We start from the raw sequence: 13217 nt of genomic DNA, 5'->3' as shown, positions 1-13217 counted from the left end.
CTTGCCCTCTAATGGACACCCCTCTCCCAATGGTCTCTGCTGTGCATCAAGTCTTGGTCAGGCCCCTGGGCCCATGGCCTCCCCTTACTCTATGCTGTTTCTATCTCTCTCCCCTCCACTCCCTCATGAAGGAATGAGTCTTCCGCCACCCAAGGTATGTAAGTACACAGGCTGGATGACCATCCTGGGCTGCTGAGGAAGACCCTGGTGGCCTTCACTCCTCCTTCTCACCCTGAACACATAAAACTGTATTTTTCTTTTCTATCCTCCATCTTTTTTGCTCTCTTGCTTTCTCACTTTCTCTTCTTTCTGCTTCACCATTTTTCTTTTATCTATGTTTTCCCTTGTTTCCTCTCCTTCTCTCTCACCCTGACCTTGTGTTTTGTGTGTTTCCTTCCCTAACTCTTACATCCCCCTTCCTCCTGGGCCTCCTTCTGTCTTCCCTCTGATTCCCATCCCCCCTTCCTCTCTTTCTCTTCGCTCTGCCTGCCTGTCTTCCCTGTCTTCCCTCTAATCTCTGCACATCTCTCTTCTCTCTCTCTCTTCCTCTCTCTCTCTCTCTCTCTCTCTCTCTCTCTCTCTCTCTCTCTCTCTCTCTCTCTCTCGGCCTTTGCATTTCCTTTGCCAAATTGCTTTTCCTCCTAAAATTTCTCTGAAAACCCCCAAGAGAGTCATGATGAAATTAGAGGTTACTTTCTAGCTTGCTTGATTTATTTTATTTTATTTTTTTAGGGATTATTGAGTAATGATAGTTTCCTAAGTGTTGATTTTAATGTCAAGGTCACAGCATAAGTGCTGTGACAGATTGTAACCATTTCTGTGTTCTTTTATCCTTTTTGTTTTTGGATTGACCCCTTTCCTAGCACTTAGTTTTCTCAGAGAAGGAATTATAGCTGAAGGAGGAGAAAGGAAGAGAATGAAATTAATTTTGTTTATATGTAAATTTTCTCTCTCCACAAATGAAAGTGTTCTTTTTAGCCTTTACTCAACCCTTGGTGAGTGTTTATGGAGTTCCTACTGTACTCTGTGCAGAAAAACATCCCTTCTGTTTGTGATGTGTCTTAGGACTAGTTCACTCAGTCAGTTGCAGCTTAGTGGCTCTGGGGGGGTGGGGGGGAGGGCAGGTCCAATTACCTAGCTGAGATCATGGGAGGCAGGTTACAACCCCAGAAGGTGGGGTGAGTAGTAGGTAGGCCAGGTGTTGGAGCAGTGTCTCAGATCCAACAGAACACAGGAGGCATCATGATAAGAACCAAGGGTCCCCTCCCTAGAGTAACCCAGACTGAGGCAGTCATCTTGAAGTTTGTATCTGTTTTAAGAACTACCTGGCTCTGAGGCAGGGGACCCTTGGTTTCCAAAGTCCTGGCCATCTATTATGTGCCACACTGTCCCTCAACCCCCAAACACATGCACCTGATAATGTGTGGCGCATAGCTTCTCTAGCTCCTCTAATACATGCATGGGTCACATTCTACACTTCACCTGCTTTGTTCTACCAAGATATTGTGGCAAAGAAGGCAGAGAGTTGCCTGGTAGAAGATTTTGAGCATGTGCCCCGAAGGGGATTCCACAACCTCTATTCACACAGAGATGTGTTTGTCCACAGGAGGCCTGCACTTAGCTGTGGTTGGTTTCTGATATCAAATTTGAGGGTTCTCCCATTCTTTCCCAGTGCCTCTGACATGCTCTTATTTTGGAAGTAAATATATTTCTTAGCAGAATGTCTTCCCCCCTTAGCTCAGCCCACAGTTTTCTCCCATCAATGCCCAATCTTTGTTCATCACAAGTGAACACACCATTAGTACATGCAGAAATCATACTAGACACAGAGGCTAAAACACTGAACAAGAAGGCAGAGTTCCTGACTCGTAGAGCTTTCCATCTACCTGGGGAGACAGAAGAGGAAAGAGGCAATTATAATATGTATAATAAGTTCTATGGTGGAAGAATTCCAGAGGGCCATGGGAAACTTTCATTCAGTCAGTGTATATTGAGTGTCTGCCATAAGCAAGGTAACATTCTAGGCACAGGGGATGTAACATGAACATACTAAAAACAAAAATGTCTTTATATGACCTCCCAAACTGTGGAAGGCTTCCCAGTGGAAGTGACATCTAAGCTGAGTTTCTAAGACTGAGCAGAAATTAGCCAGATTGGATTGAGGTGGGTTATTAGAGGGAGGACATTGCAGACAGAGGGGGGAGGGCGATGTGCTGCAGGAGTTGTGAGTGGTTCAGTACGACTCGAGGACTTCAGATTCAAGAGATGAGCTGAGAAGAGCTGGCTGTAAGGAATGTGGGCTTGAACATGAAGACAATGGAGAGCAATAGAAGGGTTTTAAGTCACAGTGGAAAGCCACTGTCGCTACAGAGAGAGGGATAGATTGGAGGGGGCTGAGACTCGTCAGGGACATGCGTTAGGAGGTTGTTTTGATAATCCAAGTGGGACATGATTCAGACCTAGATTCTGGTGGTAGTGTGGAGTATTTAGAAGGTGGGACTGAGAAGACTTGGTAATGATTTATGGGGGTGTAGTGACTGGAAGGAGTTAAGGGTGAATAGCAAGGCCGCACATGAGCTGCGTAGGTCATGATGCTATTGGAGCCTCCTGCTGTTCTGCTATCCAGGGATGAGAAGAGGCGAGTGGGGCTGCACCAAGAGAGCTCAGGCCAACGGACCACACAGGAGTGTGATTTAACCTGGCTCCTGTGTGAAATGTGCTTATTAAAATCCTCATCTCATAACAGAGGGGAGACTTCAGGCAGATAGATTGTGATCTTTGTTGGCTGCTGGCTCTGCGTCCCAATCAGAAAAAGAAATTACATGGTCTGGTGGGAATGACAATATGGTGTGGGAGGAAGTGTCCTCCAGACTGGGAGTCAGGGGACATGGATCCTGGTGATGGGACAACATCATCCCAGGGAGCGTCCTTCAGCAAGTCCTCTAACCTTGCTAAGGTGAACGTCATCACCTTAGGACTTTTCACTTTCCCAACTCCTACTGTGGGAATTAAATACTCATGAAAATGTAAGAAGTTATTCAAAGACTGAATTCAGACAAATCTGGGTTTGAATCCTGGCTCAGCCATTCACTAGGTACGTCATCTTGGACAGGTTACGTAACCTCAGTGGGCTTCACTGTCCTAATCTGTAACAGGTCATAGTAATACTTAACCTCACTGAGTTCCAATGAGGTGAAATAAAATAATGCTTATGAGTGTGCATTTTAAATTTTAAATTTTAAATGTTTAATGAATATTGGTTAACAAATCGAAAAGATTTATGTGACTGTGAACGAGGACCTGTATTTATGTTAAAGAAGGTAGTTAGGGCTGTTAGATCAAGAAGCCAGTGGCTGTGTGGGTAGGATTCATCGGGCAAAGGACCTTGGTGGAATCACTTCAATTGAGGGCCTTGACCTCAGAACACCAACTGGTTCACACATGCAGAGGAAACAGGGGGTCCTTTCCTTTGGTTGGTTTTCTCATGTCTGTCATCCAGAGGACCCTATTCCCAGCAGCAGGGTGCATGAAGGCCATATTAGTTATTCCCAGGGTGCTGGATGTGGGTAAGATCAAGCAAGGGCTGGGGAGGCAGGGAACCCTGAGGGATGTTGCGCCCAGGTAGTGTTCACTTCCCCACCCACCAGAACATATGTGTCTGTCAGTTTAATTCTTCTCCCTGGAAAAGCACCAGCTAATCGTAACCAGGGTCTTATTCCCCAAGTTCCCCTCTTCATGACATCAGGGAAATACAGCAATGGTCACAGTCACTGCTTCCCGCCTAGCTGGATGACCTTGGTGTTATCTCAACACTCTGAGCCTGTCTCTCCATTTGTAAAATAAAAATAAAGTGCTTTGCAGGGTTATTGGGAGAGTGAAATGATAGGTATCCAACCGCTGTTGCTCCTGCCCCACGCAGACTGCACGGCTTTCCTTCTATTGGTTGAGTCTTTATTCTGATCATCTGGCTTTGAAGCCAGCAATGGACTCCACAACTGTTCCTGGGGGTCCCTGAGCAAACCACGTCTCCCCTCATAGCCTCTGTGTCTGATACTTCCCACCTGTCTGAGTTCTTGTGGAGTGAAATTACATGTGGACTTGGTCTCTATGCTGCCCCTTCCAGTTCTGACATCCTAAGATGTGTCTGATTCTAAAACCTAAAATTATATAATTTTATGCTTAGATTAATATATAATGCCATGAGTCCATAATTCTTTCTTTAGTAAATCTTAAGATTGAGTGATTCTGTGAGCATAAGGATTTCCAATCTAATAGGGAAAATCAGTACAAAAGTGTCCAGACAGCTGATCGCATTTTTTTAATTTAGGGGGGCTTAACTGAGGGGTTCGTGGGTGGGCTTCAAGGAGATTCCTTGAGTGATCTAAAATTTACGCAAAACTGTGAGTAAAGATGTGGAGCTCATTTTCTGGGAGAAAGACTCATCATTTTAAACATGATGAGGAGACCTTTGTTGGGGACTTGTGTCCTGGTTGGTGGTCTCTGTCCATGCTGTGGCAGGAAGACAGCTCTGGTGTCAGAGCCCTCCCTGGGTGTGAGGTCTGCTTTGCATCGTTCTAGCTCAGGACCCTAATGCAATTACTTAACCACTCTGAACCTGGTTTTTTTTCCATCTGTAAAGGGAGAATAGTGATATTTTACTTCACAGGGCTGTTTTGAGTGTTACATGGGAAAATGCTGATAAATAACAGGGCACACACTTAGTGCCATTAAATATTCGTCCCTCGCCCTTCCTTCCTCTTGCTTGTTGTTTTTGTTGTTGCAAAATGATAAATTCCTGAGAACTTGAGACCATTTGTCAGCGAATGCTATTTACATTTCACTGTCCTGCCAAATAAGAAATATGCTATGTTCAAATGATTTGAGAGAGAGAGAGAAATGCTAAACAGTAATCATAAAATACCCAGACTTCTGTGGCCTTTGTTTATGGTCTGGTCACAATCCAAAAGGAAATAGCTCCCTGACATAATGGATGAGAAAAACATTGGGAACGGAGACCTTTAGTCCTGAGCAGACCCATTTCCACACAGTCTCATAGCTGAGGACACCTTAAAGTCAGAAAATGCTGGCTCTAGAAGAAGGGAATGAAGAGTGTGGCCAAGAGAAGATGCAGAAATTTAGAATTCAGTTCACTGGCTTGGCCTTATTTCAAAGCTTACTGTACACTTTGCACTGGGTCCTCTGAAACATACATCAGACACTGAAGATATATATATTTTTTATTCATCCATTGGACATTGAAGATATTTTTTAAATTAATCCATCCAACAGAATTCACTAGACACTACAAATAGGCAGGTGACTTAGGTGTGGTCCCTACCTTTGAGAAGGAGACAGTTTTGAGGGAGGGAGAAAGGTGGAGACAGCAGCAGCTGAGAGGGATGAATGCTCTGTTTGGCAGAGGGAAGTTCTACTGGTCGGGGAAGCACATGGTAGTCCTGTAAGCCTGCAGGAATAGTGGGGAGGGAGAGGGGAGAAAGACCTCCTGGAAGGAGAGAACTAGGGCTCAGATTTCCAAGATGAATGGGATGCAGACAGGAGGAAGGGTAGAGCAGCCTTCCTGGCAGAGGGGGACAGTCATAGAGGGCAGAGCCCAAGTTCCAAAGAGAGGATATGTGTGCTCTCAGTGTGAACTGAAGGGCAGTGGGGGCTATGCCAGAGGCAGCAGGTGATAAATAAATGCAGGCAGAGCCAGAGCGTGAAGAGAAGGAGAGCTGTAACCTATGTAACAGGTACTACTGAGCAAGCAGTAGTTACTGGGTACAATTATAAAATATTTTTCCCAGTGTGAGAAATGCTCACAATATAAACACTGGGACACAGGACATCAGCAGTAGCCAAGACTTTGTTTATTCACGGGTCTGCAGAGCTGGGCACACAGCAAAGATATACGCACCCAAACAGACAAGACAAGCTGGTTTTATACTAACACGAGTAGCCCCCCACCCCAACTTCCTCTTCCTCCTCCATTTTTCCATACTTGGGTGCTCCAGAGTTACAATATAACACAATTAACTAAATTAACTGAGGGTTGTAATTTCCTAAATTGTTTGCTGAGATGTCTAGCTACATTTTCCCATTTCCCAGTCTTTGCTGATGAATATCTTTCCCCTTTGATTTCAGAGGCATTCCAGCCCAGCTTTAGAATGTCACTTCCTGACTTGTAGGTATGCTAATACTGTTGACTCTGACTCAGAGACCCCCTAATTCAAGATTTAATTACATTTATTCTTTGCTGCTAATTATTTCCTACTCTGGTTTGAGAGTCACCAGTTTCTTTGTACCTTACACCAGTGACCCTAAAGATAGGTGAATACAGATTATAGAACTAGATTTAAAGATATAAAAGCTCTGGCAGTCCCTATGACTTTTCAATTACTCTCAGGAAATTAAAAGTTTTAAAATCAATTTTGGGCACCAAACAGTCTCAGTTTAGCAATGACTATGTCTGGTCCAGTCAAAACCATTGAACATCTTCAAAGTAAAGCCCTCCCCATCTAGCTCAGGTCTGTCTCACACAGGCTGTTCAAGGCGATTTCTATGTCCCCAGCTTGACTGTGGTTCTTTCTCCTATCTGGTTAATCCCAGATGCTTACTCCTCCAAGTTGGAGCAGGATGAGGAAGAGGAAGAAAGAGTCAGGAAAGGTGTTAGGTGGCGGGTACTCTCATGAGATGGCTTCTTCAGACACACCTCCCCCAGTGCTGGAGATCAGTTGGTGTGGGCAACGACCTCTGCTCAGACTGGTGGTTGACAGTTTCTTCCTCAGTCCCTGGTGGCCTGACGGTTGACATGTTTTGGGCACTACACCCCTCCAGTGGCCCTGTTGTCTGAAGATGAGCTAACAGCTGCAGAACTGGTTGTCTGGTTTCCTTTTCCAAGTTCTGCCTGATAGTTTCATAACTCACTTTAAAACCTGGTATCTATGGACTTGGGATCCCAGCTAAAACCAAGACCAAGTCCCATTTTATTAGTATGTATCCCATATCTAATAGGTAGAATGAGTATTATTGGGGATTGCTGGGGCATGGGAATAAAGGAAGAAATTAAGGAAGATGCCCAATTTTCTTAACTTGAACAACATAGTGGAGCCAATAACTTAAATACAGACTACTGGAGAAAGTTGTTGGGAAGGGGGATATTTTGAGCTTTGGTTGGAATGTGTTGAGTGTAGGGTACTTATGGGATGTACAATAGAAGTTCGTTAGGCAGATGGCTCTATGGGCCTGAAGTTCTGGAGAGAGCCTGGACTTCGGATGGGCTTATAATAAATTGTTCTACCAGGTACTATAGAGTCTTAATGAAGGAAGTGGCTTTCTTGGCATGCATAGTCAAGGTAAGCTTCCCCTTGACTAGTTGGTGAAAAGAATGTTGGCCTGGGAGTCAGGATCCCACTTCCAGAGTGACCTTTTGCCCCTTGTCCCTGTCATAAAACTGTGTACCCTTGGTTAAATCAGTTTACCTTTCTGGTTAAAACCTGATACTAGGTAAGCCTCAGTGAATGCCGAGGAATGAAGGGAAGGAAGAAAGGAAGGAAGGAAAGAAGGGAGGGAGGGAGGGAGAAAAGCAGGCCTCACCAGCACTTGCTAGGTGGCTCACTAATAGGACCATGAGTGGATATATTTGCAAATGTATCCACAGTGATCTGTGTTGCTCAGAGGGATTATATGTGTCTGTTAGGGGTACTGCCTGGATTTCCCTTCTTGAGAAAGAGGCTTTACTTTTTAGCTAGGAGAGTGGGAAGCAGTCAGGCATGAAGTGTTGACTGGCAAGGAATGACACCTAGGCATTTCCCCGCTGGATTGTCACACCCAAGGTCAAGTCTTTGTTAAGATTCATAAGCAAGAAAATGCTTCAGTCAAAGGGCTTTGGGGACAGAAGACTAAACTGGACTGAAGCCTTTTGGGTTTTCTTTTCTCCTCCATGTAGACATGCTAGAATTTGATCTTTAAATATTAATACTTACAGAATAACAGGCTGAATGAATGGAGGACTAATAGTAGTAGCAATGGTAAAAATAATAATTTGAGATATGATGCGTGAGGGGGTTCAGGATCCCTGCATTGGAGGATTGGTTGTGTAGATGGAGAAATTCTGTCTCCCATTCTGGGCTCAGATTTTCCTATCTTTACATTAGAAGATAAAATGATATGATCTTCAAGTTTATTTCCAAGTCATTAGAGAGATAGACAGATAGATAGATAGATAGGCAGACAAATATAGAAAGAATTATTTCATTTTTGGACTTTGAGGGAAGTGCCTCCATTCTACATGTAGGGAAGCTAAAACCCGGAAGTCAAATGACATTTCCAGGGCTGCTCTCTCAGTTCTGCCTGGCAGGCTTTGTCTCACCCTTCTCCTTGCTCTGCAGTTGGCCCAGGTTCCCTCCATTTCCTGGAGGACAAAACCCCTTTGCTGAAGCCCACAGTGGTTGGGAGCCACCAGCCAGCTTCTGCTCCTCCTCTAGGCCTGCTCTGTATAACCCCCAGCCCTGGCCTTCACCTGTTTGTAGTCCCTGATCCCCTGGATGCCACCTGGCCCTCTCTGCGGTGCCCGGGTGGAGCTGCCTTGCCCTTTGTGAACCCTGTCTTGGCCCCACAGCCTCCTATCTCCAGATCACCGTGCGCCTCCTGCCCAGGCCTGGAAAACCAGTGTCATTACCGTCCCCCAGCCTCCCTCCTCCTCCCAAATGAGGTTTCTAAGGGTTTTATCTGTTGTTGTCAAGTTTATAGCCATAATTCGAAATGCTGTTAATATTACTGACAGCAGAGAGCTACAAATTACAAAGTTGTAAAGTTACTTTATGGTGCTAACTGTCAGCTTTCACTAGCAGCACTGCAAGGCTCCATGGAAACTAAATTGATGATAAAGAGGGTTGATGCAGTTCCAGGATTATGGCTGTGAGCTGCCGGTCAGAGAATTCCTGGCTGGTTCTCAAATGTCTTGAACCTGTTTGTTTATATTTGCATTCACTTGCACAGTTATGCACACAGCTACTTGTGCTCCTGTTGTTGTACAAATATGGGGAGAGCCCCCACAGATGAAAGACTTTACCCAAGATCAGTTCTAACCAGCTGCAGATCTAAGCCTGACTTTGACCAGCCCAGGCGACGATGATCATCTGCCACATTGTAGGCATTTAATGCATAATTGTTGAGTGGCCAAGTGCCTGAAACACTTGGAGGACAGAGACAATATTAAGAACAAAGGTATTGAATGATTTCTATCTTTAGAGTAAAACAAATAAAACAAAAGCAGATTTGGAAGTAATAATTTAGGGAAATGAAATTTCCTGTGTAGTAACATGGTTTAGGCATCTTAATTGATACTATTAAGCTTGATTTGGGGTAACAATGCAGATGCATGCACCCCCAGATCTACCACACACTGTCCTGCCAAAATTGATGCTAACTGGATGCATTAACAGAAGCAGATGTTGGGAACAAGGAGGTGCTGGCCTTTCTTTGTCCTGTTGTGTAATTGCCCCCTGGGTCCCTGTATACATCTCTCATCCCCACTCTGTGCAGGACATTCAGAAGATGGTGCGTGCCTCTGGAGGACTAGGATGGGAAGAGAGCACAGCTGGTTTACCAGCTGTCTCAGTTTGCCTGGAACTGAGGGGTTTCCTGGGACAGGAAACTTCCAGTGCTAAAACCAGGACAGTCCCTGGCAAAGCAGGATGGTTGGTCACCCTACCCAAAGCTATGGACTGTGAGGAACTGGTCAATGAATTGGATAAATTTTCCTTGGAAAAAATATATTTGGAGGCTACATATTTGCTTTGGTAAAATGCCTGAAGAGCCATGATGGAGCAGAGGGGGTACAGCTATTCTCTGGGGCCCTAGAATCAAACAAGGGATAGTGGGAGGGGAGGCAGCTCCACTATGATCCTCTATGTGGGAGACAATGGTGGGGATGCACTTACTGAGCACCTTCCCCACACCAGGACCTGGCTGGTTTCTGGGGGTACAAAGAAGAGTGATCTTGGCCTCTGCCTAGAGAAGGTCCCGGTGTGGTGAGGGAGATAGGCAGGCGAGTGACCGCAGTACAGTGTCATGACAGAGTGGGGCACAGGGGGGTGGCGAGAATGAGCATCAAACAAGGTCATCCTTGGGGGGCCCCAGGGGTGGGAGCAGGTGCAGCAAGGAAGGGCCTTACAGGCAGAGAGAGCAGTGTGTGCAGAGGCCAGAGCACTCAGAGAGCTGTGTCCCTCCTTTGGGCCTTGGGGTGTCATTTGGGAGTGAGAGGTGGTGAGGCTGGAGAGGCCTGTGGGAACCAGTCGGTGAAGCACGGGTGATCCACTGCCACACAGCGTTTCAGGGAGAGCACCGTGGCACCATGGGGAGGACAGGCCGGTGGGGTCAGCTGGAGGTGAGCAGTGCAGCCCAGACATGTGTCAGGCCATCTCACCAAGAGACACTCTGCCACCCGCCATCTTCCCACTCTTTTTATTGTTCTTTAAAAGGACCCTGGGAGACGGACTCTAAAAGTAAGTCACAGGATCCCCACCTTCCCGATTCCCCCAGGGAACCACGAGTTCCAGTTTCTCCGACTGCCCAATCTGACCGTAGGTTCGGAATAGCTCCCCAGGCATTGCTGGGTAATGGGCAACATTCCGATGGGAGACTCGTGAGCCATGGACTTTATTAATCTGGTCTCTGCACTGACCTGCTGTGTGATCATGAGCAAATCACTAGATTTTCCTGAATCCCACTTTCCCATCTGTGAAATGAAGGCTTTGGACAAAGGGCATGCATCCTCCAGGCTGCAGCCAGAGTCCATTGAACATAGACTGAGTCACATTTATTGGACATTCCCTGGGTACTGAACACAGTCATCCCTGGGATTTTTGTCAAACCCTTGAGGGCACGAGCTGTTCTCCACCTTTCCTTCCAGAAAGACCTGGAAGCAGCCCCTCAGTCCTCTCTTCCCAAGCAGCAGGCTGCCTGTCTGGGGTTTCTTATACGTCAATATTTTCCTCCAGATGATAAATGTCCTGCCAATCAGAGGAGGCAGCTGCCAACTGTCTGAGACAAGGGCCTTTAGCTGTGGCTGTGGCCGTGCCTGGCATGCTGATGTCTTGAGAGGCAGGAAGTGGGAGTCGAGGCTGGAAGGAGGGAAGGAGCGAGGGGAGGGGAGGGCGACTGCTCTCAATCTATGCAGATTGGGCGGTGAGTCAGTGGCACAGAGGCAGGAGACAGAGGATATTCACAGGACGCCTACAGAAGGCTAAGTGCTGGGCCGGCCATCAGGAAGCGAGCAGCACTTTTCAGTGTGTGAAGTGCATTCAGAGCCATCATCTTGTTTGATCCCCCCAACAATCTGGAGAGATGGGCATTATTCTCTGTGTTTCATAAATGAGGCATGTGCATTTTGGGCCCCTCCAAAGACATGACCAGTCCCTGCTCCTGCAGTACGGAAACTGGAAGTCACAGGTGACACAGTTTGTGCCTGTTGAGTCAATAGCCTCCCAGAAGCTTGAATTTCTTTCTTCTGATGTCAAACCCAAGTCTGATTTCTCACCCCCACCTCACCCCCCCTCACCAGAAGACACTTTCTTTGAAAAAAATCCTTGTGGTGGAGGAGCTAATAATAACCGAGATATAACTTACAATGCCATTGTCCAATAACAGGGGGAAGAAGAGCATGCATGGCCTCTGGAGCCAGGCTGACTCAGGCTCAGATCTTGGCTCTTCTACTTACTAGCTGTGTGACCTTGGGCAAGCGACCTAATCAATCTGAGCCTCACTTTGCCCATCTGTGACCATGATGATTATACTTCCCTCACAGGGTTGTTTAAGTAGATGGAAACACAAAATCCCAGGTGCCTAGCAGCGTACCTGGAACCTGGTAGGCACTCAGTACCTGATAGCGCCCTCACTAGTCACGTAGTGAATTGGGTGAAATCTAAGTAATAAATTTCTGGGCCATCAGGAAGAAATGAAATCAGGGCAAGCTGGAGGTTTCATAGAATCTTCCATAAAGGGCTCATTCAATTCTTAAGGAGTTGCTAAATTCTTAAATAGCATCCCTCTTAAAAATGTGTTTGGAGCTCCCAGATATCCCAATAGCATTGGGCTCCATTATCTGTACTCTTGTGCATAATTCAAAACTTTTATCAGGACAAAGCCGTTGATGGTCAGGCTCAGGGATCAGTCTACAATCTAGATCTGAGGCTGAGGCCACGACTCAGTCTGCCACATGGGGCGTATTTCGTGCTCAGAGAGAAGGCATGTAAGCGCTCCTTAATTCCGGTATTGAGGAAACACGTCACAGTGAAGAGCTAACAAATGGACTTGGGGTCTTGTCACGGAATGTGAGAAGTGGAAAGCACACTCATTTTGATTGCTCCTGTGATCTCAGACACCTGATGCTCCATCTCTGTGCTTGTTTCCCATTTTCCTGCCGCGCCCACCTTGTGAATGGCTGTGCAGAGCAAAGGGCAGTGTGTGCAGGAAGCGGTTTTGAGAAGGAGTCTCCCTGTACTCAGGGAAGGGGTGATTTTCAGGGAAGGCGAGCATAAAGAGGAGCCCCCGGGAGAAGTTGGAGGCATGCTGCCCTTCAGGACAGGACTCTGGAATAGGGCAGGACCGGGCCAGAGGAGGCAGACAAACCAGCACATGGCCCATCCGTGTGCACAGGGATATGCACAGGGACCTGGCTCCCTCGGAGAGGTGCCGGGAACCCACCAACCTGAGCAACAGACTGGCTTCTCCTGGCTCTGGCCTCTCACTGCTTGCCTGGCAGGACCACCAGCTGCAGCTCCGTGGCTGTTGCCTGAGGTTGAAGTGCCCTCTCCTGGCCCCCAGGGTGCATGGCTGCCTTTGAGAGTCTAGCTTCCTGCCTGCAGGGGATTGGGAGGCTGCCAAGTCCTTTGTCTAGCCTGGGATCTGAGTTCTGGGGACAGGGCTGAGCCCCCTGTAGAGGGCAGAGGAAGGAGGAGCACACCCCCTACACCTCTCCCAGGTTTCCCTCCTGGATGGAATCTTTCCTCCCCACCTATTTCTCTCTCCCACCCCTTCCGCCCCCCTCCCTCTCTCCCCTATACACACACATCCTCACAGTGCGCCCTTTCTTACACTCTCCACCTGCTGTCTCCCCTCCTCACCCCATCTCTCCTCCCCTCTTTACCACTTTCCTCTCTTTCTCCTTAGCTACCTTCTCTTAAGACACATAGTGAAGATGTTTTGCACCCAATTCT

The 13217-nt window shown here is 46.9% G+C and overlaps 1 protein-coding gene across 1 annotated transcript in view; it reads left to right on the top strand.

The window, feature by feature from the left end:
- Nucleotides 1-13217, top strand: part of AGBL4 (AGBL carboxypeptidase 4) — a 1058495-nt gene that overhangs the window by 1011844 nt on the left and 33434 nt on the right. The window lies entirely within an intron of this gene.

Source organism: Furipterus horrens, unplaced genomic scaffold (genome assembly GCF_987537825.1).
Source record: "Furipterus horrens unplaced genomic scaffold, mFurHor1.1.pri manual_scaffold_3, whole genome shotgun sequence".
NCBI lineage: Eukaryota > Metazoa > Chordata > Mammalia > Chiroptera > Furipteridae > Furipterus > Furipterus horrens.
This window is presented reverse-complemented; position numbering and strand designations above follow the sequence as displayed.